At 38.7% G+C, this 26,138-nt stretch overlaps 1 protein-coding gene across 2 annotated transcripts in view; it reads left to right on the top strand.

Annotated features, from left to right (window-relative positions):
• Positions 1-3,133: 3,133 nt before the first annotated feature.
• Positions 3,134-26,138, top strand: part of RARG (retinoic acid receptor gamma) — a 1,508,256-nt gene continuing 1,485,251 nt past the window's right edge. The window contains exon 1 of one of the 2 annotated variants that reach the window (XM_044083859.1): positions 3,134-3,241. The gene's annotated coding sequence lies outside the window, so the exon portion shown is untranslated. The remainder of the gene's footprint in view (positions 3,242-26,138) is intronic. The other variant, XM_044083858.1, reaches the window with a different exon arrangement.

Genomic DNA, 26,138 nt, shown 5'->3' with positions numbered 1-26,138 from the left:
TATATATATATATATATATATATATATATATATATATGGCTTAACCCCAAATGCCTTCCTTATAAAATGATATTCACTACCTAGAATTTCATATTATATACATTTGTATGAGTTAGATAAATAACTGCATGTTTTTTTTCATTCTTGTTCCAGTCTGGTATAGTAGTGTTATAAATATTTTAGTTATTCAGCACTCTTGTTGTCTTGTCGGAGTGGCAGCCTTGGAGTATATTCTGATGCCATCTTGTGAGGTACCCTGTATTTTACAGAGATGCTACTGCCCTAAATACTGAGGTTAGGTAAAATCTCTGTAGAAAGCCCTAAGCTTCAGCATGGTTTAATTCACTCATTAGAGGGGGCTACTGTTTTCATGAGTTTCACTTTCATAGCAGGCAGTCAGCTCCATTACAAAGAGAACCACTTGAAGTCACATCCACAAACTGCTTTTTTTTCAAATAAGACTGTTGTGTGAGAAGCTGCTTCCATAGTGAAGGAGGAGAAAGACATGTCAACATCCCAGACATGTTGGCTTCTGTAGTAGCAAGGAAACATTCTAGTTGCAGAGGGCTAAAGTGAGTGACCAATGCCAGCTTGCCATCCTGGATAATGGCAGCAGCTCGGTCCATTACAACACTTCTGGATATTTTAAAAAGGCAGCATTAAGAACCAAAAACAAGCAATGACCAAGCATCAGGTCCAGGTACTCTATGACTGAAGCATGAATGCATCCATAACCTGAACTGTTTCTTCAGTTTGCTGCAGAGCAATTAAGAAAAAAAAGTTCTTTGATGATCACACCATCTGCAGAACCACAGTCTCTCCAGTATGGAGATAATAGTCCTGTACCACTGTAATTCATCCAGAAATGAAGGATAAATCATGGGTTTTAGAGCAAAACTTGACCCTCAGATGCAGGGGACAGATGACAGCTTGGTTTGTCTGACTGATGGTCAAAGTGATCTGGTAGATACAAAGAAGATTCAATAAAAAAGCACAATTATTGCTGCATGAAAGGGTCTGACCAAAATCCAAGTAGATTATGGTGTACCTTAGTGTGTTCTGTTAGTTATCCAGTAGAAGAGGGGGTAGATGATCCCTGATTTTTCTGACCCTTCCTCTAGCCTTGAAAAGATTTTCTGATAGGTTGTTAACCAGACAGGATCATGTCTGAAAATATACAATAGAAAATAAAAGGATGGAATCCAAGATCAAGGACTCCAGGAGAATTCTTATGCTTTTTACTCCTGTATTGCTTATGTTTTTAATGTTTTTGGCATATTTATTTCCTGACTGTTCCATCTCCTATCTGGTTTGGATTGGTACCAAGAGCTAAGTTGTTGTAATGAATTCTCAGGTTATGGACCTATCAGAAAAACTTTTCAGGGTTGGAGGAAAGGTCAGAAGAATCAGGGATAATCTGCTCCCACTTTGGCATATTCATCTTGCTTCACCACTTGAGAGGGTCCAAGATGGATTGATCCATGCCCTGACCTACAGTGGTGGCTATTCCTACTTTAGTTACCAAGTAGAATATATTAGTCATGTCAAAAAGCATGTTCCTTTCTACTATGATAAACTTAATTTGTGTTCAGTGCTTGTCTCAGCTTTCTTTTTTATGACAGTCGTATTGTCTACAATATTGTTTTACACCTCTTTCTCCAACCTCACTTACCCACTCATATTTTGAGAGTATGAAGTACTTACTTTTTGCATTATGTTCTTCGGTCTCCTTATCAAAAATGAAGACATGCATCCAGATCCATATGTATACCCTCAGTTTCCTTAGACAACTATTTTGTCACAAAAGGAGTTGTGCTGACCTTCCTTCCATGGGTATTCTTGTGACACCTCTGTAGTTCATCCATCTCTCTCCTTCATGCATTCACACCTTAATTCCTCATAATGCACTTGATAAGAAGTAAATATTGAAGATTTATAGGTTCATAAATGTGTACTAAGCTAATGGCCTTGGAGCCTTTACAAGCCTAGCCCATAGGATTACCCTGGCATCGTGCCACCTGACCTTAGTTCCCAGTGCCTTTGTCGAGTACTATTTACGTCTTTGTCTTCTTAACAGCCTTTCACTTGCAATCCATACCCCCACAGTTCCTAGTCCTTTATTTAACTCTATATTTCTGCTAAGCACCTAACAAAAATTTCAGTTTTGGCACCTTTCCAACTATCATTTCTTCTGCATACAATTGCAGGTTTCACAGTCAAGCCTACTTTCCTCTTGCCTTTTTTTAAACTTAGTAGCAACATACCACTTGCATCTTCTTGCCTTTCCGAAATCCCACCCTTTTGGTTTATTCCCTGCAATCATTTATCTTAGGGATAACTGTGGCATGTTTAATTGTGCCTACCAGTTTCTTTCATGCAGAGGTTTACCTTAGGGGTGTCATTCTTTCACATCTTTCCCTGTGGCTTAAAGCCGCACAATAAACCATGTCATACACTGATCACTTTCTTTTAGATGGTATCTCACAGTATGAGTGCAAAATGAAGATTCACAAACTCGTCTGCAGATAGGATGCCATAGTCCAGCTGCAAGCTAAATTATTTTGACTGAAGTGTGCATATCACAGAAAAAAAAAACTTAAGCAACAAAATGCCTATTCATTCAGAATTTGCAACTGTAGATCTTTGCACACTTCCCAAAACAGACTTTATGTTGAGTCCAATATGCTGGTTTTCAGTCCTTGGAGAAGTCTGCATTTGTATACTCTAGTTAACTGTCAGAAAACTGTACAGAGCCATATGCTGAATCACGCATACTGCCTGAACTCCACCTGGTCTATGGATAATAGTAGGGCTTCAGGTTGTCAGTCATGCACCTAACATAAGATGAAGATTCTTTAAACAAAGAAAAAAAAACATTACAGCCAAGAATATTCTACCACAAAAGAAACTTTTGGAAACTTGCTAACTTCAGATTTTTTCTTCGTCAATCAGTGGCGCCAGTAGGCTGACAAGAGTTAATCTGACAGTCGCTCAAACCCAGAACAGAAAGAAAAAAAATTTTTTTCCGAGTCTTACCCTGCAGTCATTCTGTGGTTTTTGAAAAATGTGCTGTGTATTTTCAGAGCTCTGTCACATGATCTGCTGGGTTATGAGCAACAGAAGTGTAATGATTTCTTAGTGAATGTGAGAAGAGACGGACGGGGACAGGGAGGCAGAGAGAAAAAAGAAGAAAGTTTCAGGGATTTCAAGAGTTGCACAGCTCTACAGCTTTTCCTGAAAGGTAAGTTCTTCTTTTATTCTTTGCCTTCTTCACTCAGAAAATCAGTTTGGGATCTCTGTCTTGTATGTGTTTTTCTCTTTAAGTAACCTGATCTCTACTTGTTGAGTTCATTTTGATGAAAGAAGTACAGTTTGTCTGATTCATGCTTACAAGTAGCTCTGTGTCCTAAGGAGGGAGCACGCGCATGTGTGTGTGCGTGTGTGTGTGTGTGTGTGTGTGTGTGTGTGTGTGTGTGTGTGTGTGTGTGTGCGTGTGTGTGAATGTGCATGCGCGCATGTGTGTGAAAATGAGTGTGAGTGATTGAGTGTGTGATTATTTCTTGTCAGATAACACTGGTTGCGTAAAACCAAGTTATTAAAAACAGGCAAAGAGAGTAAAGTAGTAAATCATGGAACACTGATACACAGATCAATTCAGCTATTGCAATATAAGGAAGGTTTTCATAATCACAATACGATCCTTCTTAAGGATTTACTGTTTCACAAGCTCGTCTTCTATTGTAGTTTATTTGTTCTATTAGGAAATTCTTCAATTAATCAAGGGTCACTTGCAGTAATGGCTTGATTAGGATGCATTTGACAGAGAAATCACAGCAGAGATACTGGGCAGTTGCTAACCAGTGGATTCCCCTGCTTTGAGGATTGCTTCCTTTTTACACAAAGGTGAATGTATGCACGTCAGATCACAAACATCTGGGCATGATCATTTTTTTCTCTGCGCCACACAATATGCAGAATAGAATGCAATAGATGCCAATATATCATAATTTCTTCCAGAGATTTTCAACAGAAAGTTGTTTTGTTTTCTCAGTCAGAGATGTTCTTAAGCCCTTTTTATATGCCTCTTATTGAAGTGTCTTCAGTTCTATTTAAGTACAATGCAAAGCCAGCCACATGTTTTGCTTTTGTCTGAGGATGATTTACTACTCATTTATTAGAAATTAACTTTCATTTTCAGCAATAAAACATTACCTTTAGTTCTTGATTGTCAATAACTTGTGCTCTAGATTTCCCTTTGTTATGCTAACATACATCTTCACTTCTCTGTATATCACTCTTCTATGAATAAAACACCAACATTGTCCTTCAACTCTTACTTTTCGAGTATTTCCATTCTCTAATTATGTGCTACTGACAAGTGGTAATTCTAAACTACTAAGTGCAATGTCATTTAACTAGCTTTCGACTGCCACCATTTGAATAAAAATGCAAGATGCACGTTATAGTACTGATTGGAGCATGTCTTTGACTGGAATTGCCCAGCCAAACCCAGCAGGGATAATGAGTACTTGAATATGCTTGACAGATACACTCAAGGCCATCCTCAATTGAATGACTTCAGAGCAGTTTGGCACATGACATATGTTCAATAACACATGATTAGACATCATTTTGGGGGGCAATTTTGGATGTAGAATGCAGTATAGGGCAGAGAGAAGGACTACAGCTATAGGCTTTACAGTATTTTGAAATTATTGCATAGTCTGGCCCTTAACAAGGTGGGCTTGTCTGGAAATCATAAGATGTGTTATGCCTTGTGGGATTTAGATAATGGTACGCCTGCTAAGGCCACGACAGCCAAAGTTAGCCTTTTTGGCACTGACAGTATTAAAATCAAAGCACTTTACAGTTTGTAAAAAGCAAGGAACAGTTGTAAAGGTATCAGTTTCTGTTTACAAAGTACTGTCAAAATATTCAATATCTGAAAGGTCTTTGCCAAGTATCAGTGGCTGTAAGAAGTTCTTTAATGAAATCAAATGAAATACAGTGAGATTTTAAAAACCTTAGTAATAAAATAAAGTGGAAATGGTACAGTAGGGATTGCCTTTGTCACCCTGATCACACTCATAATGGGATTTTGGGTGTCTGAAGGAATTTGGTATTCATAAAGTCTGCAATATTTTGTCATATGATCTGGAAAGATAAAATAAATGGTTTTGATTGGTTACCATATTCTGCCATCATTTGACATAAGGTAAAACAACCAGTGGGTATTGTGCTGTTTTAGTAGACATTACAAAAATTAATAAACATCATGTTCCAAAAACAGAACTCTCATCTAACATATTAGTAAAATACAAAACATCAACACTGAAACCTGAGGTATGAAAATTTTGCTTTAAAAAAATAAAGACTAAAATAAAGACCCACCATGCTGCAAATTAAGCATTGTACCCCACATCTGCATAAAATGTAGACATTTTAACAATAGTGTGAAAACATAGGCCCCAAATACTGGCACCTTAAGTGCCCGATCCCCATGCATCAGGTTGCTGTACACTACAGAACGTTTTGTTTACTAACTACTAGTGTGAATTCACAACCTGTCACCTCACTGCAATGTATGAAAATAAGAATAAACACATGATCTGTTTCCACCCTTTTTAGTTTTATTTCTCTTCACTGTTCTATGCTATAGTACTGTACTGACAGTTTAATACATAAGTCTGCATCATGACTAAAACATTGCATGAATCTTCCAGTGAGGGTAGATATGTATGCCAAACTTTAAAAACTATATCATGTATACTATAATAAAAACAGTTACAAATTCATGTTCACAGTTTTTTGTCCTTTAATCCTGCTTCAGAATGATGTAAGAAGCAGCTTTCCATGTTAGGTCCGAAGTTCCATTTTTCATCTAATGAGGCCACATGCTGAGAGATTGTCTCCAAATTCACCCTGTATTAAACAAATATAAAATATTTGCCATAGGTACATATGCAATGTGCTTGTATGAGTGAATGCATGCATGTGTGTGTGCATTAATGTTTCCTAAAATTGGCTGCCACTAATTCTAAGATTCATTCCAGATTTACACCTGCTACATGCAACGGTTACCTCCAGATCCCCACACCCTTGAATGGTGTATACTAGGTCATAAAATGGATAGATGGTTGGACAGATTTTACAGTTAGTTTTGTTTCCTTAAAAAAGTAGAACACCAAAGAAAGAAGATCAACAAATATCAGTTAACCACACTTGCCAAAAGAGACTGCTTATAGTAAGAATACAATACCAACAGATGCTAGATAAAACTACTAAATTCACTGAACCAAACCAGATGCATGCTCATTTAGCCAATAAACCAAGTTCTGTGTAAATAAACACAATAAAATTAATAGAAACAAAACAATGAATTGTGGTTCAGATACAGCAGTTATACTAATAAACATCTCTGCTTCTTCAGAAAGCTGCAGGAAAAACTGTAAAAATTAAATTGCATTAACTGCCAGTGAGAAGCAGAACAAAGAGAAGTTCCAAAACCGTTCCACAAATCTAAAGCACATCATAAAATATTAGGTAAACCATCACACTGTTTTAAGACGTCACTGAAGAAGGGACTATTTCTGCAGAAGATGCAAAACAACAATATGCATGTTTGTAGCACTATGGTAACTGCATGACATCTTCAGTGACATCTTAGAGACCATTTGATAAGTGCATTCAATCAATAACTTCAGAGCTTACGGTGCTATGAGAACTGTACACCTAGTATAGAAAGATATTCAGCCTTCGGCCTTGCGCCTTTCCATGCAGACAGGCATACAGTTATCACACAACTGCATGTTCTATTGTACCTTAAGGCTAACTTCTGTGACTGCAGTCATAACTCAGTTCATTCAAACGTTTCATCCATGGTACACACAATATATTTTAAATGCAAGAGGAAACTAACACGTTTAATTATTTTGTGTTATTTATATAGTATGCTTCACACAAAAAGCACAAGGGGAAACTAATACCCTTCGTTATTTTTGGTATCTGTGTAGTGTGCTTTATACAATATTTCCTTTTATGTAGTGTGTCATCCACTGTGGATCTGTGTACACAGCAACTAGCCCATTTCACTGCTACTTTCTGCTGACCATAAACTTTCCTCCACCATGGACCAATTCTACTTTTTGGTGGAATAAAGTGCTGCAACTGCCTGAGGCATCTTCTGCATTTAGCAGAGAAGAGATCATACTATTTTCATGGCTGCTGTTGCACTGGCAAAATGACTGTTCTCCAAACATTCAGGGAAAATTAGAACTTGCTTTTCCTCTTTGCTAGGACACCACAATGCCACACCTTGCTATATTTCTTTGAAACTGAAAACAGTTGCAAACTTTCTAACTACCTTCCAGTACCTGCAGGCAATTAGCAGGCACCTACTCTGCTCTCTGTCATCTAGCATGGACGCCACTGTCAGGTGTTCCGACCATCTTTACATGTTATAAGTGCTGCATTTTCATGATGCTCTTTATTTTGATGACACATGAACTGTAATACTTGATGCAACTGCATTGCAAAAAGCAATGTACAGTTAACAAATCAAAATAATTCCAAAAGAGCATCAAGACTTTTATATTATGTGGTGATATGGACGGTGATATCCAATATATGAATGTACTAGACTAGAATAAGTGCATTATTATTTTCACATCCTTAACATTCTTCCACAATTCCAAATATGAATGCTGTGTGACAATCAGTAAACCATATAGTAAAAACATTATTTGAATAAACCACCACAAGGAGTTTACAATTCCTTTCTTCTGTGAACATTATGCTGTTAGAAATGTTTGGACAGAATGTCCTTAAGAAAGCCGACAGACTGACATTAATGGTGAAGAAAATAATTACATGTTTATCATTTTTTTTTATTTTTGTGTCTTTTTGCTCATTCATTTAGTGAGACTGTAGAAACGCTAGAAGGCAATATGACTCATTCGCTTTTATTAGGAATGCATGTAGCTTTTGTGGCATTTGAGCCTCCTTTAATAGAAGCTGGATTATACAAGGGCATGCAACAACTATATAATCCACACCAGTATTCCACTTTTATTTTCAGATAAGCTTTTTGTGAAGCATGTGTTTAAATTACAGAAGAAAAATGTTTTTTTTTTTTTTTTTTTTTTTTTTATTTAATTAACTAATATATTTATTTTGAATCTCTCCTTTAAATTGGATAGGCTATTGGTTCAGCAAATTGTGCTGCTTACATGTATCAAAGCATCATTTTGTTCTGTGTGCATGCTAAAGAACTAGAACTGGTATTTTCATCATTTCTACTCTCCTCGACGACATGCATATTCATTTGTTTTCTTCTGAATTCTATTTTGTATTTACTTCTGCATAAAATAAATGAGATGAAAGTTTGTGATAAAAAAACTATCAATTCCTGTTTGATATTTTCTAGTGTACAGTATGACTGCTGTATTGCTAATTCAGCTTTGATAATGACTTGTATGTCCTGGGGAGCAAGTGTAGCTTTAGTAACACTGCTTTAGGAATGTAACACATAGCTGTAGCCTGGGTCAATGGTGAACTGCTAAATGACTAGGCCGAGAGGTGTGTATCCACAAAAGGGCAGATGAACAGAGTGATTATGTGGGACAATGATAATAAAACAGAGTCATATACAGGCAAATTTATATCTGTTTTTGGTTTAAAGTTTGCACATTTTTAAGTTGCAAAGTGATTAGATAGATAGAGAGATAGATAGATATTAATTGGATAATATGTATAATAGTGAATCCTGTCTGCTAAAGATACTGAATTGACAGAATGTTAAAAAACTATAAAACAATAAAAGAAGTGAACTCCGCTAAAGAACGCTCAACAGCAAAACACAAACGTAGAAAAAAACAGATGAGCGTTACACCACAATAAAGTCACTAATAAAAATATATATTTTGTAATCTGTAGAGATGCTGTTTAAATGCAAAAAGAAACCCTGTGTAAAAAATCGGACAAGCACTTTCAGCTATTAAAGCCTTCTTCAGATCCGATAAGTCATTCGGGTTTCCAAGTTTAAAAAATCTTAGGCATCCAATAAAACTGACTTGACAAAAAAATGCTCCATATTCATTAGTTTCAACTACTCATAGGCTCATAGCCAATCAGGTCAAGAGGTCTGTGGTTAATAGAATTATCATGTAAAGCTGTATCTCTCCTTTCTATAATCCTTTCTCTCTTTCATATATGTTGGATATTGTTATCGGCTGTCGGCCATTCGAACAAATGTCCTTTCCGTATATCATTGAAGTCCCTCATTAATTTTTGACTCTTGATTCCTTTTAATTTCACCTCATAAGCTGCCAACTTATCTTGCAGATTCTCCAATTTCATACAATTATTTTCAGATAGATTCATGCTCTCCAACTCCTTCTGTTTATCTTCTGAGAAGTATTGATTAGTGCACAAGTTCATCAGGGAAATAAACAAGAGATCGGGACCAAAAAAGTCACCAATGGAAGTGTATTTCTTATAGAAGAGGACCTTACACCGTTAGATTCACTTAATACTGCATGAGGTATAAATACGCCACTTAGTGCTGAGATGAATGAACATCTCATAGGTACGATACCAAAGAAAGGAGCACTACATGTTCCAATTACAGAACAACTCCCTTTTTTAATGTTGAACAAAACATCTCGAACAGGGAGATCTTTAAGCAAAGAAAGGAAGAAAAGAAAAGTAACACAATAGACTGTCTAGTTGTTAATATTTCGAACATCAACCTTACTCAACCCCAGTTGGATTTTCTAGAGAAAGGTCTTAGTTTTATTCCGGCTACTAGGTCAACACATGATGAGTTTGCCTTAGATCTTAAGTTATTTGGAAGAAATCTTACTTTGAAATATATCTTTAGTAATGGAAGCAAATCGTCTCTAAATAAGGAAAGCACTATACTCAAGAAACCTAGTACTTTCGTTCCCCTCAATCACCCAGCTGTTGATTCCTTTATCCATGCTTGTGAAGAAGAACTACTGAAAATGAGAATGGCTCATGAAGGAAAATCATACTATAATTTAACCAAAGAAGAGAGTAAGGCCCTCAAAGAACTTAAGGAAAGAAATGATATTGTGATTAGACCTGCAGACAAAGGAGGAGCCATAGTAATATTGGATGCTGGAGCTTATGTACATCGGATGAAAGAAATGTTAAGTGATAGAAAGACCTGCCAACTGATTAGTAAGAATGAAATAAATATTTTGAAACAAAGAATTCATGAATCTTTGTATGACATGTCGATACAAAGAGAAATTAATGTATGATCTTTTTATTACTGATTATCCTACTATATCCACTATCAGTGGGTTACCGAAAATTCATAAGGACAGCAGCTGTCCATCCTTATGTCCTAGTGTAGCAGGCAGAGGATGGTTGGCCGAATCTATTTCTATGTTTATTGAAAAAGAACTAAAAAAGGTGCTACCCAAAGCCCCTACTGTTATCAAAGACACGGCCGAATTCCTAAAACAATTACACACAGTGATAGAAGGTAGAAGTGATCTTGATGCCTTACTGTTGGTCACTTTGGATGTTAACAGTCTTTTTACCTCCATACCGAATGATTATGGCATTGAAGCCATCAGAGAGTTTCTCACTGAGGAAAAGATGGAATCATGTTTGATATGTGACCTATTGGAAATAGTGCTGAGAAACAATGTTTTTATATATGATGATAATTACTATTGGCAGAGATGGGGGGGTTGCCATGGGCACCCCCTGTGCTAATAGTTATGCCAACTTGGTTCTAGCGATGTAGGAAAGAGGATGGTTAAAGGATGTAAAGAATATTGGAAAGACCAAATAATTCTAAACAACCGGTTTGTGGATGATACCTTTGTTGTATGAAAAGGAAATGAAGATGAATTGAGCTCTTTTGTTGATTTTTTTACATAGGCCACTACCTTCCCGAAGTTTGAGATAAAAATATCTAGAAAAACTATTGAGTTCCTTGATGTAAGACTGTCTTTGGATTCAACTAAGGGAATTGCCACCAGTTTATACAGGAAGTCTATCTGGCGGAATCATATGCTACATTTCACCAGTATGCATCCTAGGCATATATTTAGTAACATTGTTGAGAATCAAGTCAGCAGGATATCTAAATTATGCACAGAGGAGAAAACCTTCCTTGAAGAGGAAGAGAGATTGTTAAACAACTTTAGTCAACGTGGTTATGCCATGGGGAAACTGGGGTTGAACAACAAAAAGGTCATGGATATACGAAAAGGAAAAGGTAGACCCTATTACTCTTCCAGGACTTATGAAGGGGATGGTAAAACCCATCCCTTTGGAACACGAAGAGTTGCATCAACTATGAGAGTCAATTTGACCTACATGATGGATCATGAGAATGTATGCAAGGTAATTAAAAAGTATTGGCCGATCTTGACATCAGATAAAAAGATCAAAGGAATCGTAGGTGAAGCTCCGAGTTTTTTGTTTAAAAATAAAAAGAATCTTAAAAGAATACTATGCAATAAGGATGGTACTAAGTCCAGCATTACCAACATTCTCACAAGTTCGATAGGTACGAAGAAATGTGGCTTCTGTAAAGTCTGCAGTGTTATTAATTCTACCAATATGTTTATACATCCAGTTACTAAGCAGCAATTTATTTTCCAGGGATCAGCTAATTGTTTAAGCAATAATGTTGTTTACATTGCTACATGCACCCTATGCACTGCATTCTATGTAGGGAAGACGAATATGAAGCTTAAAGAAAGGATTATTAAGCACCATTTGGATATACGCAACAATAAGGAGACTAATTCCTTGTTTACTCATATTCGTGACAATGAGGGACATAGTTTCATGTTTATGGTTATTTCTTTGCTGCAGCCTACTAAAAGGGAAGGTGATTTAGTTAATTTGACAGAACGAGAAGAAGCCAAATGGATAATGAGACTCAGAGCGGATTGTTCCCCTGGGCTTAATGGATGTGTTCCCCTTAAACCCTTCCTTAAGCATCGGAGAATAATTCAATATGCTTCTTCATAAAGTCTATTTTTTTTTACTAATTTTTGTCTTTTTAAGTTAATTTTTGTAGAGATTGCACTATTGAGCTACTGTGTCTCAGTCATTTTAAGTAGTAATATCGGATGTCAGAGAAGGTGTGTGCCAGCTACAGGATTCTGACTGGTCAGATTTTTGTGAATGACGCCTAGAGAATGAATCTCTAAGAAGCAGTAATATTGGATGTCTAAGAAGGTGTGTGCCAGCTATGGGACTTTGATTGGTCAGATTTTTGTGAATGACTCTTAGAGAATGAGTTTCAAAGAATGAACGCCTTATGATTATGATCAGATTTTGTCTTTTCTATTGGTTGGTTTATTTTTTCATTTTAATCAATTTTAATAAAGGAACTTTTTAACCTTAGGGACGAAATATTCTAGTTACAGCCTTTGGAGGTGTGCATATCATGACTCCCCTGATTGGCTAAGATCCTATGAGTAGTTGAAACTGATGAATATGGAGCCTTTTTTCGTCAAGTCAGTTTTATTGGATGCCTAAGATTTTTTAAACTTGGAAACCTGGATGACTTATCGGATCTGAAGAAGGCTTTAATAGCTGAAAGCACTTGTCTGTTTTTTACACAGGGCTTCTTTTTGCATTTAAACAGTGTCTCTACTGTGGATTACAAAATATATATTTTTATTAGTGATTTTATTGTGGGGTAATGCTCATCTGTTTTTTCTATGTTAAAAAATGTTGTCAGCATGGTGCCATACTAGGACTTCCATGTCTCCTCTGTACAGCTCGCTCAACTGTTTACATAATCAGTTTCCTCATTCTCAAGGTTCTAGTCTGAGGAGTATGTTAGACAGATGCCATGAAAGGTGGACAGTTGATGGAGGTAAGGCTTTGAAACATGCCTGATGGCAGATCGTTGTGATCAGAACCCCCAGCAAAAAATGTAACCATTTATAAAATCAGTAATTTTTCAAATGCAGCAAATTGATCAGGCAAGTAGACAAACAAAACCTTGTTAGATTTCTGATTGGTGTTAGAAGTGCTGTAATTAAATAATACTATTCATGTAATTGTATTCATTTTAATTAATGTCCATAAAAAGTGTTTAAATTAATTGAATGCTGCACAGGAATATATCCATCAATAAACGTTGTTTTATTGTTTTTTTATTTTTGCTTTATTTTATTAATTTAAGTAGAAAGTTGAACTAAGTACAAGTATCCCATTTCAGAGAGACAGAGAGAGAGAGAAAGCGAGCACAAGTATTCCTTTCTGTTTAAGTGACTTGTTCAAATTCATAGGTTTATAGGAAGTTACTAGGCTAATGGCCCTAGGGCCCTTACAAGCCTAGCCAAGTTCAACCCTTGTTCCCTTAAGGGTTTAGAAATATGGTCTATGTTATAAGCAGATCTAAATCAGCACCAACTAACCCTATCCAAGAGGGACACATGTGAAACCCCTGGGGTAAATTTGTGGTTTCCCATCCAATAGTCCAAGTTACGTTTAAAAAGGGTTAATGAGGGGATGTATTTAACCTGCATTGAAAGTTTAGTCCAGAGGACAGGTAACCTCTGGGAGACATATCTGTCTCCCCAGCAAGTCATGCTGATGTCACATGCTAGGTTAAGGTCCCCAGAGCAAGTGAATCATGTACCATTTGACTTATGAATGTGCAGCATTCCATTAAGGCAGGATCATTGGTTGCTCTGTATGCAAGGCACAGGTTGCCTCTGAGTAGTCTATATGATACAGAATATAGTGACAGTGATTTTAGTTTGTCCATGTAAGACATGTGCTGAAGACCCTGAATTTTCTTTGTGAGGAACCACCGATGTCTCTCCAGTTGCTGCAGGTGCCTGTTTAGGTACATACAAAAGGGATCACTGTACTCTATTATTGGTCTGATGAAGAGGGGTTTATAACCTCTTTTGTTCTGGAAGCTATGTCCTTGCTTACAAGGTGAGCAACATAGAAGGCCTTCCCTACCACCATGGAGACATGGTGATCAAAAGTAAGGTTGCTGTCAACCTGTGTGCCCAAATATCTCACTCCTGATTTAGAGCTTAGGCTGTTCTTATTAATATGGTAATCTACAGGAAAAGACACCTTTGCCAAAGGGGCAGATAATGCATTTTTTTGCATTATGTTTAAGACCATGACTTTGGTACCAGTCACTGGTTTGCATAAGTCCTTCTTGTAGAATGTTGACATCATTTGAGGACTCAATGACTGCTCCCAGTTTGCAGTCATCAGCAAATGTTGTTAGCCATCGAACTTTGTTTTTGTCTGTACTTCTGAGAAGTAGATTCCAAACAATAGGGGCCCCATCACCAATCCATGTGAAACACTACTGATGTGTTGGCTGATGGAGGTGGAATTCCCTATTTTGACTGTATATGTACTGTCACTGAGCCAGTTTGCAACCCACCTGACAGTATATGGGTTGACCCCCAGCTGGGTGGGTTTTTCAATAATGCCTGAGTGGCAGATTGTGTCAAAGGCCTTGGCCAAGTCTAGGTAGATTGTATGCACAGATCTGCTTTCATGCAGGGCTTTGTTGACAGTCTCAAAGAAATCCACCAGGTTCAACAGGCAGGATCTCCCTTTAACAAAACCAGACTGGGTCGGGTCAAGTGTCTGAAGATCTCCTATATCCTTATTGATAAGGTCCATGATGATTCTCTGCATGGCCTTGCAGATAGGTCTATAGTTTCCAGGTTTAGTGGGTTCACCCCCCTTGTGCAAGGGGATGACGGTAGCTGTTTTTCATTCAGCAGGGACAAAACCACTGCTTAGGCTGTGGTTGAAAAGTGTACCCAATAGTGTTGCTAACTCCTGTTTTAAACCATTGAGAATGCACCCTGGGATGTTATCAGGTCCCATACAGGCTATGTTTTTTGTCATGGAGAGAGCAGTTAAGACCTGCTCTTTAGAGATACTAGGTGGAGAATAGGTGGTAGGAATGTTTTCAGGTATATGTGGTGGGGACAGGGGGGAGAAGTTTGCACTGAACCTGTCCACTAGCAGGTTGACTATTTCTACTGGTTCAGTATATGTGGTACCATTCTTTATCAGTTCAGCACAAATCTGGGCTTTTCCTTTAAGATTTCAGATGTAGCTAAAGAATGCATTATGGTTATCCTTAACTAGGGATGCTAATCTAGCTTCATAGTTAGTTTTACAGGACTTTACAAGATGTTGTATTTGCTTGTTCAAGCCGAGAAGGTTGTGCTTTCAATTCTGAGTTTGTTCCTTTTTGTTTTTAGACAGCAGTTTCTTCCTCCTATTATATAACCTGTTTATCGTGGATGTCCACCAGGCAGACTTGTTTTTTTCTTGAGAATCTTGCTTTGGTCCTATCAGGAATGGCTGAGTCAATACAATTATATAGATGTTTATACAATGCATTGGTGTATATCCCAGTATAGCTGTTCTTACTGTCAGTGGGGACAGAAGCTTTGAAGCTATTAATGTCTTCTGGTAAGAGGCTGTTTTTAGCTTTGGGGAAGTTTTTTAGCCTAATTTCTCCTGGGATGGGGGGGTCTGATGCTATTGTTACTTCAAAAGAGACTGATTTATGACCAGACTTCACCATGGAGGGTCACACACTTGTAGTGGTGCACCATTCTACCATGTTGGTGAGTACCAAATTTAGAATGTTTGGGCCCCTTGTGGAGGTACCAACTTTCTGCTGCAAGGCATTTGAGTTAAAAAAAGTCCAAGAACCTTTGGGTGAGTGTGTTTGTACATGCTTAAATTACCTAAATTATGGACAGGTAGTTAAAGTCACCCATAACCAGGGTGTTTCACTGTATTTTGAGTGACTCAAGTAGATCCAAGTAGGCAGTGTGGATATCATGGTTCATGGAGGGAGATCTACAGCTGGTGATAACTTGGAAAGAGGTCATTCCTATACTTATTTGCACATGGAGTAACGCTAGGGAATCATTCTGTTTCACCAGTCTGGAGATGTATTTATCTTTGATGAATATCAATACTCCTCCATTATTTTTTACATGTTCATTTGGTGATCTGAATGTGTTGAAGGCATTATATCCCAGTACAGCCAGGGTTCTCTCTGTGAACCTGAACCAGGTCTCTCTGACTGTTCAGATGTCTGCATCTTCCAAGGTGAGGAGTGCCTTCAGTGAGTGCCGTTTCAGATTTAGACTCCTAGCATTTAGCAGCATAACCTTAGGTTGTTTTTTGAGAATATTTTTTGGTTGGAAATTTTATTTTGGTGACATTGCCTAAAAAGGGACTATGGGGGAGGCAAGATCCTTAGCCAGTAGCTGAAAGCCCAGAGGTGACAGGTGGAGACTATCTCTGGCAAAGCACTGTGGTCTATCGACCATATCATCCCAGGCTGACAGCTATTGAATTCCCTTAAAATGACACCAGAAACTAATCCAATTGTTGAAGTCAATCATTTTTTGTCTGTACTGATGCATCATCCTAGGTAAAGATAGAATGCTGCTTAAGGCTAAGGCTAGGGATATACCCCCCCTGGGGCACACAATCAGAGAGCTCAGTCATGTCTCTCTTCATATAGTCCAGTGAGGTACGTCTCAAGTCATTCACACCAACATGGACTATGACAGATTTATAACAGTACCTGCTGTTGAGAGACCTGCGTGCATGCATGATGTGGTGGATCCTGGCACCTGATAGACAGCTGACTGTGACCTTTTCCTTATCCAACCTGGTGAGTGTGACATCTGTGTTTCTCACAATGGAGTCACCTATGACTAAAACATTTGATTTTGTGTTTGCCTTAGGGGCATGTTTGGTGAGACACTGGCGCATGCATTTGTATGTGTACTGTGATTTGCTGGGAATGTATTAAGTGAAGTATGTTTATGTTTGGGAGGTCTCTGATCTTTAGGTAGGCTTCTAATGAGAACCTCTGCATATGTAAGTTTAGGTGTTGTGCACGTGGATGGTGCAGGAGGTGAAGTGTGTGAGCTGACAACCTGCTAAGCATCTGATATACTGATATGTGAGCAAGACAGCCTAGATTCTAGATTATTAATATAGATGCATCTCTCACATATTGAATTTGTGTGAATTAGGAGAATTGGTTTGTCAGGGTACATGAGACAATTGCAATATTGCCTTAGGATGCCCATATCAATGAGGCTGACTGGAAAAATGGTTGCTTCATATAGGATTTTATTTCCTCTTATGCATGTCCTTAATTAGTAGATTGGATGAGAAATTGGATGAAAAGTTATGGTTTTAAATTCAGTTCTGTCATTTGTCTACATTGTGTAAATGTACCATGAATCCAGTTATTGTACCTAATATACTTTTGCAGCGGATAAGGGATGTGCAGTAATTTTGCAATGCATAACACAATTGGAGCTGGATAAGATTCAGTAATAAAAATACAATGCTTTGCAGTGATAAAGTCACTTCAAAAATGTAAGTCCCATATTCTTCTATATTGATTTTACACAAAATCCACTGCAAATGCAGCAACATTCTATTTCCTTTCCCTCTTTGTAGTATACTGTAGATGCAATTGTGGACATATTAGTGTTTCTTTAAACATCTGAAATAACCATTCCATATTTTGTACACATTGTGTGCCTTCTTTGGATTTTAGACATCCATTTCAAAGTCTGATCAAAGACAGCATAACTGAACTCATATAATCAAAATAAGGAAAGAAACCATTTGTCAAAACATACATTCATCAACAATGTATACAATAAATCAATGCATGGAATTATCCATTTGTGAAAGTCACACATACCCTGTTACAGGACTCAAAGCCCCACCCAGGCATCCAGCCTAATCCTAACTGTAACCTTAAAACTAACCATAACCATAAACCTATACTGAAACCATCTTAAAACTAAACAAAAATCTAATCTTACGGCTAACTTTAACCTTAGTGGTAGCTATAATTAAAGCCTTACTACCAGGACCAGCGACAATAATCAACCAAATGTCATTTCATTCAGTGTAATGTCTGCATAAGTAGAATTCTCATTCTCTGCATCATAAATATAAGTGGCAGGCCCTAGGTCAGAAGAACAACATTTTAAAATGAGGGCATTTTAAAAATTCAAGAGACAAAAGCGTTGTAGTAAAAAAAGCTCAAGAAGGGACAAAATAACAGACAAAAGAAAGAAAAAAAGGGAAGAAAGAAAGGCTATGAGAGTGGAGTACCAGAAAGTAATGACAATTATTCAGAAAGAAATGTGCTTACTGCTAGAGCAATAAATAATGCAGCCAAGTCCAAATAATTTTACAAAATGCTCTGATATAATCTTTGCAGCAGATGTCTAAATATGAATCTTCATCATCTATGTGATTTTTCTATAATATTTACCAAAAGCTATTTAAAATATAGGACACTAACAAATAACTCCTTCCCAAACATTATTTAAGAGGTAAAACTGTGCTAGAAGGAAAAGTGATTAAAAGAGGCATACATACATGAAAGCAAGGTCTAACCAGGATCAGTCAGAACAGGAACAGTCACATGAAACCAAGTGAATGTGGCATCTGTGCACATCATGCGAACCATAGAATTTGGAACCAACAAAAAAGTATGCCTTTTCAATAATATAAATATACTTTGTCAAGGCATGAGAGCTAAATAAGTAACTTACAGTCAGTGGTAAGAAATATGCGTGGGAAGATTTTCAAGTAACAGTAAATGCTGTATTAGAAATAGATCCATATCCCTTAGCAAGAATGGTCTAGTTAACTGAATAAAGATGGTCATACGTTATAGTAAGAATAGAAAAATTACTCAAGACAACAGCTGATAATCAGAAAGAAGAGGGGGTTTAACAATAAAACCATCTTGGAATTACGTGCTGTTGTAGTGAATATCTGGCAGAGAAACATTAAACAGATAGTGCAAGACTTTCTAGAGAGTCTGTGTGTTCCGGATGCTAGTATAATTAGAAATAGGTGAGAAAATCCTATTTGAAAGTTTGGAAAGAAAAACAAAACAACAAGCAATTTTAAATCAAAATATATTTTTCCTAAAAACTGTTATTACTGCAGATTGCATAAGGCAATAATGAAATACGTACAGTTAAAGAGGATGGTGTAGACATGTGCCACTGTCTTGGCCTCAAAAATAGTGACAGAGGTTCAAATCTTCATAAGACTGGTAAATAACTACCAGTGGTGTGCCATTAACTTTGCAATGGTGATACATCTTCTCACCCAATTACTTCAGAAGGACAATGTCAAGGGGGTCATGCAATTCATTTCATATAAAAAGACAAACCCCGTATTCACTGCTTCTTCCCCTCCTACTGATCCAAGGATGGATGAGGAGCCCTCACACTTTTCAAGGCCGACCTAAATATGCATTTCTTATCTCAGGCTACCCTACCATCTGATTCTCTTCCTAACTGTCTACTTTTAAAATTATTCAGTAAAACTAACAAAACTTTCAACCTCACAGTAACTTAGTTCCCATGTTCCAGCAACTTTAGCAAATTCAAAACTCTTTTACACAATATCATTACCGCAAATAAGCACTTTAACAATCTGCTACGGAATGCTTAAGCCTGTTCTCCGAACTGTAATCTAAAACAGTTATTGCAACAAGTCCGTTGCCCAAACCTTAAAACAAAGCACTCATTAATAGATCTTCTTATAAACAATGGCTGTCTGTAGTCTCATATATCACAACTCACCCATCACTAGGTGATCACTGCCCAATAAGCTTCAGGTACATTTCCCAGTCCACCAGCAAATGCGTACACACACACACACACACACACACACACACACACACACACACACACACACACACACACACACACACACACACAAACTTTGTTACCATTTTCAGACCAATATCTGATATTAGCATAAAAAAAAAACTTAAATCAATCCTCACAGTAATTGACTGGTCAAATATCCTAAACACCACTGCAGCAAGTTTGCAGCAGAAACCTTCATTAATACCCTCAAAAATCTAAAAGACACATGCTTTCCACTACTGACTAGATTTTACAAACCAAAAAAGAATGAATGGCACACACTAGAGCTAAAATCTCTATTCACACCTAACAAGCATGGCATACTTGGAAAGCTACTCTCGACCCTGAAACTAGAAAACACTTTACACAACTAAGAAACTTTTCTAAGAAATCCATTAGATGGCATAAAACCTAACTCATGAAAATACAACAAATCTCACTAATTAACACTACTAAACAGTTCTTAAAAGAAGTCAACAAACTAACAGGAAGAAACACTTTTTCATTTAATAACAATACCTTGAGCACTTCTCTCTATCTGATTTTTTTTTCTCAGAATTTAGCAACCTTCTCACACCAGGCTGTACTAATACTCAGCCTATCTATAGTCTCAAGGACCCTTTACCCCACTAATTTATTATAAAACATATTAAAAGTAAATCAACTGAAATTTATAGTCCCCCAGTCACAGATGGTCTCCAACCTTGATTCATCTATCATTGCAAAGAATACATTATTGCATCACTCCAACACATTTATAACCTCTGCCTAACACAAACCACCATTACAGCTATATGGATAGTAGTGATACCTAATACCTTCACAAAACAAATGTCCCTCCAAACTTTCTCATTGCCACCTGATATCCTTCCTACTTTCACTAGCTAAAATCCTAGAGAAACTAATCTACACCCAAATTACATCTTACATCATCAGTTACAAACTCTTCTCATCCAAACAACACAGACTCTGGTCAGGTAGCAGCACACTAACAGCAAGTCTGACCCTCAGAGACCACTTGAAGGTGTTATATTTATCCACCTGACCAAAAATGAATGATGTAGTATATCATAACTTATTACTAAACCAGCTACTAGGAATAGGGATTAGGGTAGATGGACTACCCTGGTAATTGCCACTTTTGTATAAAAATCAACTCATCTTTCTCATGCCCAGACAAAACAAACAAGGGTACCAAAAATTCTGTCCCTGCCCCCCTCCTCATCTCTTTCTACATAAACAAACTACCCTCGGACCCTCTTCACCTTCCTTCCACTTCTTTCTGTCAATGAGATTGTCCCATTCTGATATAATAAAATCTTAGCAACATGTCAAAAAGAAGTACAGGCTGACATTTTTGACATTTTTGCCCTTATTAATTGGATCATCCAAAACAAAAACAATACTGTTTGGAATCAAAGGAAGGCTAAACAAAGCTCCATCGCTATTACTAATCTTTGATCACAATAACAGTGCATTAGAACATTGCTCTTCATTTAAGTACTTAGGAATTTGGTAGGCCTCATCCTTTAACTTCAAGCTACAAATAGGATCATAGGTTCATAGGTGTGTACTAGGCTAATGGCCCTGGAGCTTATATAAGCCTAGCCCAAGAAGATTCCCTGGCATCATGCCACCCAAATTTAGTTCCCAGTACCCCTGTCAAGCAAGGCCAATGAAGTGATCCCGGGGTGAACTTCCTATTGCCCATCCACTCGTCAATATTTCTCTTGAAGAAGGCCAGTGAAGTCCTCTGCTTGACATGAATGGGAAGTTTGTTCCACAGTATGGGAAGTCTCTGGGTTAGGAACCTGTCCCTCCAGCATGTTCTGTTTATTGTGGTAATGAGGTTTAGGTCCCTGGAGTGTGTGGCACTGAGGGATTGGGATTTCTTTAGGTGTAGCATATCTAGCAGCTCTGGGTCAGACATGTCTTTGTAGGTCAAGCAGAAATTGCCTCTAAGTAGGTGATAAGAGACAGGAGTATAGCTGGAGTTTTTTGAGTCTGTCCGTATAGGGCATGTGTCTAAGGCCTAAGATCCTCTTAGTGAGGTATTTTTGAGACCTTTCCAGTTGTTGTAGGTGTCTAATGAGGTACATACCAAATGGGGCATTGTATTCTATAATAGGTCTAATGAGCGACAAGTAGAGATGGATTTGACCTCTTTCTTCCTGGCTGAGAAACCTTTTGTAATGAGATGTGCCACATAGAAGGACTTTTTGACTACAGTGGCAATGTGGTTATCAAAGGAGAGGTTGTTGTCAACCTGTGTCCCCAGGTCTCTTATCACACCTTCAGTGTTTAGTGAACTACCGCCTATGTGGTAGTTGATGGGCACCGAATTCTTCCCAAAGGGAATGACAATGCACTTTTTGGCATTGAGCTTAAGGCCATGGTTCTGGCACCAGTCATTGGTGTCAGTGAGGCCTTTTTGTAGAATGTCTACGTCAGTTGGAGAATCAGTAATGGCTCCCAGATTGCAATCATCTGCGAACTTGGTCAGCCAGAGTTCTTTGTGTTGGCTTGAACTTTGGAGAAGTAGATGCCAAACAGGAGAGGACCTAGGACCGAAACCTGTGGGACACCACTTGTAACTGGTCAGTAGTCAGATTTGGAGTCTGCTACTTTCACAGTGTGGGTTCTATCAGTGAGCCATTTGGCAACCCATCTTATGACATAGGAGTTTATGCCTACTTTAGTGAGTCTATCTTTGATTCCTGAGTGAGGGATGGTGTTGAAGACCTTGTTAAGATCTAGGTAGGCTGTGTAAACTACCTTGCCCTCATCCACAGCTCTGGTGACAGACTCGAAGAATTCTATCTGATTGAGCAGGCATGATCTACCTTACACAAGCCCAAACTGTGTGGGGTCCAGAGTCTGGAGATTCCCTATGTCCTTATTTATAAGGTCCATGATGATGCGCTCCATAGCCTTACATAGGTTCATAGGTTCATAGGTTTGTACTAGGCTATCTTCCCTAGGGCATTTATAAGCCTAGCCAGAGTGTATGTGGCTTACACCACCCCTTAGGATGAGAATACTACGCCCTTTTAGGGTTTAGTTTACTATGCCTCTGTCTAGTAGTGACACAGAGATGACCCCCGGGGTAAACCTACGATCTCCCATCCACTCGTCGAGATTTCTCTTGAATAGAGTCAGTGAGGGGCTCTGCCTAACATGGACTGGGATTCTGTTCCAGAGTGTAGGGAGCCTCTGGGTTATGAATCTGTCCCTCCAGCACGTTCTATTTATTTCTGTGTTGAGGTTTAAGTCACTTGTTCTCATGGCTCTGATGGATTTGGATTTTCTAAGGTGGAGCATGTCCATTAATTCAGGATTGGACATGGCCTTGTACATCAGGCACAGATCACCTCTGAGTAGGCGGTATACGACTGAATAGAGCTGGAGATTTTTCAGTCGGGCAGCATATGACATATGTTTAAGACCCTTTATCCTCTTGGTGAGGAACTTTTGGGGTCTTTCCAACTGCTGCAGGTGTCGGGTGAGATACATCCCAAATGGGGCATTGTACTCAATCATTGGCCTGATAAGAGAAGAGTACAGGGGCACAATGACCTCTCTTGATCTAGATGTGAAACCCTTCATGATAAGGAGGGCAATATAGAAGGTCTTCCTAACCACTTTGGCAATGTGAGTGTCAAATGAGAGGTTACTGTCAACCTGGGTCCCTAGGTCCCTGATTACCTCTTCGGTACTTAATGGATTACCGCCTATGTGGTAATTTGTTGGTACCTTGTTTTTCCCAAAGGGTATGACTATACATTTTTTGGCGTTCAGCTTAAGGCCATGGCTCTGGCACCAATTATCCATTTCTATGAGGCCTCTCTGAAGGATGTTTGAGTCCGCTGGAGTATCAATTATGGCGCCCAGTTTGCAGTCATCTGCGAACTTTGTCAGCCACAATCCTCCTATGTTTGCCTGTACCTCGGAAAAATAAATGCCGAACAAGAGGGGTCCCAGGACTGAGCCCTGTGGGACACCACTTGTGACTGGCTTAGAGTCTGGCATAGCTCCAGCAACTCTGACCCTGTGGGTTCTGTCCTTGAGCCAGTTTGCAACCCATCTTGTGACATATGAGTTTATATTTAAGCTGGTGAGTTTGTCTATGATGCCCGAGTGGGGTATTGTGTCAAAGGCTTTTGCAAGGTCAAGGTAGGCTGTGTGAACTGCCTTGCCCTCATCAATGGCCTTAGTGACTGTTTGCCCTTGACAAAGCCAAATTGGGTAGGATCCAATGTCTGTAGGTCCCCAATGTCTTTGTTTATGAGTTCCATAATGATCCTCTCCATAGCTTTGCAGACCAGGCTCGTCAAGCTTATGGGGCGGTAATTTCCAGGGTCCGTAGAAGCATATCAGACTCATCAGACTAATAGGCAGTAGTTCACAGGGTCTGTAGTCACTCCCTCTTTGTGGAGTGGGATGACCGTAGCAGTGTACCATTCAGTAGGAACAAAACCTGAAATGCGGCTGTGATTGAACAGGGAACTCAGGTGTGGTGCCAGTTCACTTTGTAATTCATGTAGAACACAGCCCGGGATATTATCAGGTCCCATGGAAGTTGTATTCTTGGCTTTGTACAGTGTGGTTTTTACCAGCATAGCTGTTATAATAGGGATTTGGCATTCCTCACGTATTGTGATAGGCCCTTTAGGGGGCGAAAGGGGGGTAAAGTTCACACTAAACCTGTTGGCCAATATGTTGGCAATATCAGTTGGTTCTGTATATGTATTGCCATTGTGCTGCTACTCAGAGCAGATCTGAGTATTGCCATATAGATTCTTGACATAACTATAGAATACCTTGTGGTTGTGTTTATAATCTGCAGCAATTTTGTTTTCACAGCTAGCTTTAGAGGATTTGATGATAGATCTCAGTTTTTTGCTGAGGCTAACAAGGGAGTTTTTCCAGTCTTGGGAATTCACCATTTTCTGCAACAGTTTTTTCCTTCTGTTGTAGAGTTTGTTTATGGTGGGGAACCACCAGATTGGCTTCCTTTTTTTTGGAGGAGAGTGTCTTGGTTCTGTTTAGTATGGCCCATTCAATGCACTTGTTTATATGCTCATGCAGTGCATTTGTGTATGATTCAGCAGTCATGAACCTATTTTCCATTGGCATGGGTGTCGTGAAGTTAGCCACCTCTGTTTTTAGAAGACCAAAATTGGCTTTGGAGAAGTTTTTTACGGTGGTATCCTCTAGTGGGGGTGAGGGTCAGGTCTGACCAGGGATTACTGGTGTAGAGCAATGATTTCCCATGTTAGTAATGACCAGGTCAAGAATGTTTCTACCCCTGGTGGGGGTAAGAATGAGTTGGTCCAGGGCATTGGAATTAATGAATTCCAGAAAACGTTGAGCAAGTGTGTTGGTACATGAGTAATTTTCCCAGTTAATGGAGGGGTAGTTACTGTCTCCCAGTATAAGGGTATTGGGTTGTACCCTAACATTTTCCAGTGTGTTTAGGAATGTGGACTGGGAGTCTTGGGACATGGTGGGGTAATCTATAGCAGGCTACAACCTGGATTGCAGTTTTACCAAGTGTTAGTTGTACCTGAAGTATCTCTGATGCATTATGTTGGGCTACTCGTCTGGAGGTGTGCATATCCTTTATGAATACGAAGATACCGCCGCCTTTAGTGCTTCAGTCTAGGTTTAGGGGCCGAAAGGTGTGGTATGAAATATAGCATGATAGTGCTGAGGTGCTCTCCGGAGCCTTGAACCAGGTCTTGGTCACTGCACAGACGTCGATGTTCTCCATTTTAAGGAGTGCTTTGAGCGAGTGCATTTTGAGATTTAGGCTTCTAGCATTGAGTAGCATAATCCTCAGATTTCGTTTGCTTGTAGCTGTTATGGTGGTAATTTTGTCTTCAGGACATTGCCTTGATCAGTATCCAGAATCCCTGGGATGACAGGTGCAGGCCATCTCTGGTGAAGCATCGAGGTCTGTTGATCATGTCATCCCAGACAGACAGATACTGGATCCCCTTAGAATGACACCAGAAACTTAGCAAATTGTTGAAGTCAATCATTTCTGCTTCTACTGTGGTATCATTCTGGATGATACTTGTCATACCTGCCTGTGCTGCAAGATCCGGGAGCTCCTCTATGTCTCATTTCATGTAGTCCAGGGAGGTACATCTTAGGTCATTCACACCAACATGGACAATGACAGAGTCATATTTGTACCTGTTGTGGAGTGACCTAAGTGTGTGCCTTATGTGGCAGATCCTGGCATCTGACAGATGGATAAACACTAGGAAAAATAATAATCCAGTACTATTCCGTGCCTACAAAATCTCCCCATTTCTTTCAAAATACTCCAGAATAGCAAAAAGGCAAAGGCATTCTACCAGTCCAAGTAGAACATAACTCCCACTAATAGCATATAAC

This window comes from Protopterus annectens, chromosome 9.part0 (assembly GCF_019279795.1).
Source record: "Protopterus annectens isolate FY-2018-M chromosome 9.part0, PAN1.0, whole genome shotgun sequence".
Taxonomy (NCBI): domain Eukaryota; kingdom Metazoa; phylum Chordata; order Ceratodontiformes; family Protopteridae; genus Protopterus; species Protopterus annectens.
The sequence above is the reverse complement of the archived record's forward strand: the minus strand, read 5'-3'. Positions and strand labels throughout refer to the sequence as shown.